The following is a 7,831-nucleotide window of genomic DNA, read 5'->3' on the forward strand; positions in this document are numbered from 1 at the left end:
TAAAAGGTGCCATGCCAAAATATACACTTGCTTGGATATCCTTTACATCAATCTAGTAATAGTTTTCGCTCAGCGAGGTGTTACTTATTGGTCCTAAAGGGGCAAGGTACACAAATAATTGTGAGTACATGTTAGTTTTGGTGAAACTCAACAGTATAAGTAAGGAGTCCTTTTATGTCGTGGCAAAATCGATAGGTTTACCTAATAAGTTCTTAGACGTACCTATCAACCAAGAATAGTTTCTAGACTATTAGCAAAAGGCTTTTGCTTACCTAAGATGTTTTAGGATTAAGTCGACAAACTGTGCTTAATTCTTCAATGATTTTAGGATCTTGGAATCATTTTATTCACACCTGCCGGAACACATAACCTGAATAAAATGCTTAATGAACATTGAATTATGCATTATGCTAGAATTTAAGTTTATTAAGAGAAACTGTGAATGGTTATTTATTTGTTTATTCTTTTCAATTGTAGTTTTAACTATGGAAAACAAACAATCAAAACATCATCAAGGGTTCTGAGCTTATGGTCAAGCTGAACCTAGCAAAATTTCTTGAATGGGAAGCTAAGCTAGTTGAAATAGTCAGACTCAATGAACTTGAGTATGTACTATTATATCCAATGCCAAGCTACTATGCCAGAGACATGACCCCTGAAAGATTTTTCGCCTGGGATGCGGATCTCAAAAAGGTTATGAATCTCATGCTGAACAATATCCCTGATGATTGGGCTAGAAGGTTTGTAGCCTATGAACCTTTTACGCTCATCAAGAATCTGAGGGATATCTGTCGTGGAAGCACGGAGGACAGGGACCTGAACGTCCATGAGTTGATTGAATCAATGTCTGGTCTAAAGGTTAGTTCTCCCAACAGGTGTTATAGGATGGAAGTCCAAGAAACACATGTTCAGCTCCTTCGCACTAAACAGAGGGTAGGCGTCCCACTGAGGTTCCATGTGGATCTTATGCGTTCATAATTTGATCGCCTAAGTCTACTAGGAACACCAATAAGCGAAAGGATGGCAGTCTCTATCTTGCTCAATTCACTTCACAGTGGGTTTGGTCGCTTCAAGCAATTATACCTAAGTGAACCAAGAGAAGAAACAGTTGCAGAATTTGTTCACCTTGTCAAAAAGCTGAGATAATACTGGAATGTGAAGCCAAAGATTTACTCAAGGCTAGAGGGAGACCGTTCAAGAAAAGTGGAAAGTCCAAGGGCAATGCTAAATCAAAGCAGGACAAGTCCACATCAAGCTGTCTTTATTGTGATGTAATAGGCCATTACAAAAGAGAATGTCCAAAGCTAAAGGAAGATCAGAAGAACAAAACAGTCGTTCCATCTTCAGGTATTTTCGTTATAGACTGTATAATTGCTAATTCAACTTCTTGGGTATTAGATACAGGTTGTGGCTCACACTTATGTTCCAATCCACAAGGACTAAGAAGATGTAGAAAGTTAAGCAAGGGTGAAGTCGACCTACGAGTGGGAAATGGAGCACGGATTGCTGCATTAGCTGTAGGAACTTATTATTTGTCGTTGCCCTCCGGGCTAGTTTTGGAACTGGAAGAATGTTTCCATGTTCCAAGTCTTACTAAAAACATCATTTTAGTTTCTTGCTTAGATGCTAAGGGATTTTCCTTTTTAATAAAAGACAATAGTTGTTCGTTTTATTTTAAAGAGATGTTTTATGGATCTGCTAGATTAGTCAATGGACTTTATTTATTAGATCACGACAAACAAGTTTATAACATACATACCAAAAAGGCCAAAAAAGATGATTCAGATCTCACCTATCTGTGGCATTGTCGATTAGGCCATATAAACTTGAAACGCTTAGAAAGACTTCAAAAGGAAGGAATTCTAGAACCATTTGACATAGAGGATTATGGTAAATGCGAATCATGTTTACTTGGCAAAATGACAAAGCAACCTTTCTCTAAAGTTCGAGAAAGAGCAACTGAACTAATGGGTTTAATCCAGACAGATGTATGTGGACCAATGAGTACAAATGCTAGAGGTGGTTTCAGCTACTTTATCACTTTCACTGATGACTTCAGTAGATTTGGTTATGTCTACCTAATGAAGCATAAGTCTGAATCCTTTGACAAATTCAAGGAATTTCAGAGTGAAGTAGAGAATCAATTAGGAAAGAAGATTAAGGCACTGCGGTCTGATAGAGGCGGTGAATATATGAGCTATGAATTTGATGACCATCTGAAAGAATGTGGAATTCTATCAGAATTGACTCCTCCTGGAACACCACAATGGAACGGTGTGTCGGAACGGAGGAACAGAACCTTGCTAGACATGGCCAGGTCAATGATGGGTCAGGCCGAACTTCCAATAGAATTTTGGGGACATGCACTAAATACAGTTGCACTCACTATAAATAGAGCTCCGTCTAAAGCTGTCGAAAAGACTCCAAATGAGTTATGGTTTGGAAAGCCTCCAAATGTGTCTTTTCTTAAGATTTGGGGATGTGAAGTATACGTCAAACGATTAATTTTAGACAAACTTCATCCGAAATCTGACAAATTGTGAGGGGGTCGAAAAAGCGCGAGGCTAATGCGTGACCTGTCCCTCGTGGGTGTGACGATTCTTTTTGTTCAATCAAGTGTAATTGGATTTCCTGTGAGTATACACCCAATTGACTAGTAATATAGGAGTCGCCATTCAGTTTTTAACGACAATGAGAAAAACTGACAAAACCCGGTTATCGTGACATAAAGGAAGTGCAATTATATTTGACCACGAAGGCCGTAGGTTCCCTTGTGATCCCTGGTGTTGGGATCTCTCAATATACACCCGCAAGGTAGAGATTGAGGGTTCGGGGGACTGTAACTACCGAGAGGAGTAATTCGCTCGTCGATAACTCCAGAGGCAGGATATCCTTACTAGCTCAGCATAAATAATTGAAGGGACATGCGTTAACTATTAAACTAATCTGAATTGATTTTAGCAACATGCAGCATATAATACTAATTCGATCGTGATTATCTGATTTAAATAACATTAAGGGACCTAGCATGATAATCCGATTTCCCAAAAATATTATATTTGTTAGGCGTGATAGAACAATCATATTAGGTTAGTTTAACAGTTCATAAAAAGGGTGAGGAAAGCAGTTAAATCATCGAAAAGGGACACATTACGACGCACCCTTGAGAGGTGCGTCAGGGTTCTCAGAAAACTAACCACTTTGACTTTGCTATTTCTCCTTTTTAAACGAATCTCGATTATGGGACAGGATACGTTTTGTTCGATTTATGGATCGATTGCGACAGAACGCGTGAACAGTTTCTCAGTAAGAGGCTTAGGCTAAGGGGTTTAGAGTCAATACTCAGAATATATTATGTGTTGTTGTGTGTTGTTTCACGTCGAACTTAGGGGTATATTTATAGGAAAAAGTGGCGTAGAAAGATAGTTTTTCAGGAATTTGAATACAAAACGGATTAGGAAGAGAATCTGTCCCAGGTAATTTCGGCGCCCAGCTCTAGGCGCTGGAATTTTCGGCGCCCATGGCTAGGCGTTGAAAATAGGGTCTGCCAGAATTCTTTGGTCAGATTCGGATTCCTGAAATCCGTAGAGTTTGAGACTTAATCGAGTCTTTTAGCGCGTATTAATTTTATGACGGAATGCGTCTGGGCCCGTTACGAACTCTAGGCTCGTTAGGATTTTAATTAATACGTAACTCTTATTTCCGAATCCTTTTAGGAATAGGATTCTCGCAGTTTTCTATCTCATTTAGGATTTATGTTGGAATGCAACACCTAATTCTGACAGGTTTCTATCTTTTATGATTTACCACTTTTAGAAGCTACCTTTTACGGCAGTTACTATTTTTAGCAGGTTTCCATAAATAGCAGGTTTCAGGTAAAATGAAATGGGGAATCGAGATTCGTTTATTTTATAGGAGATGCGTTGTCAAGTGGAGTTCTTATGCTTTCATCATCGAACCTTTCCCTTGCGGGAATGGGGATAAAAGTAGGTGTCTACAGTTAGCCCCCACTTTGACTGAGTCTTGGAGTAAGACGATGGTCAAAGTATTAGACGGAGTGCGTCGCACAAGCCATGGTGTATGTGACCTGTTTTGCGAGGGTCTCACGAGCCCCCGAGTGATAACATTTGACTTAAGGGTCATCACTTGAAGTGTCGACATATCCCTCACGTGTCATTGGGATTTGTCAACTGATAGTATAGAAACTTCCTCACTTTGTCATTGGAAGGATCTAAAGGTGCATAGAAAACTCCCTCACTTTGTCATTGGGAGTAACTACAGATGTTTTCGAAATTAAAGCTGTAAAGTGTAATTGGGCCTGGCCAAGCCCAATCACGAGGTAAAACGTTTTTAAAGATTCTCATTTTCAGGGCTGGCTAAACGAGAAAACCCCCTTGTTTTTATAGGATGTAAAACGAAGGAAAATTCAGTACCCTTGTTTTTATAGGAAGTAAAACGAAGGAAAATCCAGTAAAAGTTATCGCTGCAGCGACTAAGGACCTGCGCTGTTAGTGACGCAGACCCCGCCCGCTGAAGGTGGGCGAGCCTGTCCTCTGAGGGGGACCCCCCGTCCGATAGAAGTGGACGAATCTGTTTGATGTTTTTGAAAATAAGGACCTACGCGGTTTGTGACGTAGACCCCGCCCGCTGAAGGTGGCGAACCTTGTCCGCTGAGGGTGGACACCCCGTCCGCTGAATCTGTTTGAAATTTTTTGAAAATAAGGACCTACGCGGTTTGTGACGTAGACCCCGCCCGCTGAAGGTGGCGAACCTTGTCCGCTGAGGGTGGACACCCCGTCTGCTGAAGTGGACGAATCCGTTTGAAATTTTTTGAAAATAAGGACCTACGCGGTTTGTGACGTAGACCCCGCCCGCTGAAGGTGGCGAACCTTGTCCGCTGAGGGTGGACACCCCGTCCGCTAAAGTGGACGAATCTGTTTGAAATTTTATTTTGTTTTTTTTTTTTTTTTTTTTTTGAAAATAAGGACCTACGTGATTTGCGCCGTAGACCCCGCCGGCTGAAGATGGCGAGCCTATTTTAAATTTGAAGACTTTATTTTTCGAAAACTGAGGACCTGCGCGGCTAGTGACGCAGACCCCGCCTGCTGAGGGTGGGCGAGCCCATTTTGAATTTCTTATTTTGCCTATGTAGAAGGGCTTTTGTGATTACAACCTGTTGGTGGGTCGTAATATTTCCTGATTAGATGTGTCCTATAAGTGGGTCCACATTGTGTACATTTAACAATATATTTTTTGAGATATCCAAACATGATATGGTGCGTGGCGCAGCCTGGGAATGTGATTTTGATTGCACGCTCTTTGTTGGAGTCCACTTTTCGCGAGCCCCCAAGTGTTGGGGCTCGTCGGTTGTTTTTGCATCTTGTAATCATGTTTGGGGTCACGCTCGTATGTGCAAGCTACCTCCTATAGTAGTGTGCTATTTTTAACAAAGCCGTGAGGTGCGACTTTCAGTGAAGAAATCGGCAATTTTCAAGCCGAATGAATATGGCAGGGCCCAATAGATGTTAGGGCCTTTTCAGCCTGGATTCATTTTCGGCGCCCAGGCCTGGGCGTTGAAATAATTCACGCCCAGGTGGGGCGTTGAAAGTGTTGTTTGGGCTGGTCTTTTGATGACACAGTTAGCCTCTTGTTCATTCGTTTATTTCACTTGGAAGTTCTATGTATTCTCTTTTCTTTTGTTTTTTTTTTGTTTTTAGAACGTGATGATTTTCTTTGAGAAGCCGTAGCCGATTGGTGGACTACGGTGCTTGTCGCTTTGGGGCGATTATTTTAAGGAACTGTTGCTCTTAAGGCGTACAGTTATTGCAATAGTCGGGCGAGTCTATATGGCCCGAGGAACATACCTTGAGGTGTAAGACTTTGATCGCTCTTATGTTTTTTGAACGTGTTCGAGCGTTCATAGAATGGCCGTTGTGTGCGGTCCGTTAATCAGTTTTCTTGAATCATTTTTTTGAACAATGACTGATTTTGAATAGTTTGCTTAGAAGCTTGATAGGGGTCAGGTCAATTCATGAAGTGGGCTCAATCATCGTGCCCTTTCGATTGTTCAAACATTTGCTTCGAGATTTTTTTTTTATTTTGCTATGGTTGTTTCGTAGCTTGGAGCTCCCAAGTATGCATGTTGGGATGCTTCCTTTTGGCGTACGATTCTTGTAGGTTCTTTCGAGAAAGATGCCTTGGGGTTCCGCTCGTGTAGGTGCGAGCTATCCTTTCCGTGGTAGGTAATATTTTGCTACCTTTAATCCTTAATGTAGAAGTCGTGTGGCTCGCATTTTGAATTTGGGCGATAAGTAGTCTTTGCCTCTTTTACACATGCTCTTGGTCGTGCCTACATTAGTGCAATATGCCTTACTCTCTTTTTTTTAGACTTGTACTGTGGGATGGTTAAACTTTATGGTGCGACGTAGGCTTGTGTGGCCTAACGGCGTGTCTTCGAACATTCCTCCAAACGTTGGGATATCATTATCATGCCTCATTCAGGTGTTCGAACAAGTGAAGCACCTTCTGCATGGATTTGCACGGCTTATTACTTCGTTCGATGCGAGGATTCATAGGTGTTTCTTTCTTATTTTTATATCTAGGTAAATTTGGCTAGCAGAAAGATTCAGCGCCCAGGCTGGGGCGCTAAAGATATCGGCGCCCAGCCCTGGGCGTTGAAAATGATTTCTGGGCAGAACTTTGACAGTATTTTTTTCGCTTTTGCTTTGGAACGATGTAGACTGTGTAACGGGCGCTTTATAGGGCGAGCGTTATGTGCAGTGGTTTGATCGGAATTTTGGTGACTCGCGATTTTCAGTTACCCTTGTTAGTGGGGTGACTTTATATATTCTAAGTAGTGCTTTAGAATTTGGGAGGGGTTGTAGCCATTCTAAGGTTCGTTTTACACGATTAAAGCTTAGAGTTGTGCCCCTATGATGTATGCATAGTATTAGCGTCGAGAATTTGCGATAAAATCGTCATTTCGAGCATTTTAGAGTGTTTTTCTCAAGCTCCCAATTGTAGCTACGGGATTGGCTTGGTGCTATAATGCTTTGCATACGTCTTTATGCATTCATGGTGACACGGATCATGAATAGTTTGAACCAGACTCGTTTAGTGCGAGGTACGTTCGAGTAGTGATTTTGCTACTTCTCTCGTAAATGTCGTATTGTGCGACATTGCCATGGTCAAGGTAGTCACATTTCGAAGTGTGCCTTGACCAATAGCTAGGTGCCTTTCTTTACCCATAATCATACTTAGAAATCTTTTGACTCACTTGCAATATCGAGGCAAACGTATACCAACGACTCTTTATTATGTTCGAAGAAGTCTTTAAAAATCATTTGAAAATTATTTAAAATCCGAGTCCTACTATGTACAATCCGAGGTGTCCTAAGTAAGTTTGACTTATAGAAGGGTTCGTACATGCGTGAATCAAGATACTGTTATGATTTTTGGAATGATGTCTAAGGATTTGCTGGAAGCCAGGGTGCAGGCGTCAAGACATACTTGTGCCTGTTTGGCATATGCTTTAGGCTTTTACGGCCATCTTTTCCAAAATTGCGGGAATATAAACCGTTTTCAAATTGACTTAGATTTACTTGGTGTATGTCTGTATAAAAGGTCGAGGTATACTTAGTTCCTTCCCTATCTCTTTCATTTCAATTTTTAGCCCCCAGTTACTGTTATGTCTTCCTATTAATAATGTTTTTAGATTTCGATTTTAGATGCCCGTGTCATATGTCTGAGTAGGGTGAGCCTTGGTTAAGTGCCAAGTCCTATTGACAATGTCTGAATTTTTTTTTTTAAAGGGGATTCGCGAACATTTGAG

Source organism: Spinacia oleracea, chromosome 1, assembly GCF_020520425.1.
Source record: "Spinacia oleracea cultivar Varoflay chromosome 1, BTI_SOV_V1, whole genome shotgun sequence".
Taxonomy (NCBI): domain Eukaryota; kingdom Viridiplantae; phylum Streptophyta; class Magnoliopsida; order Caryophyllales; family Amaranthaceae; genus Spinacia; species Spinacia oleracea.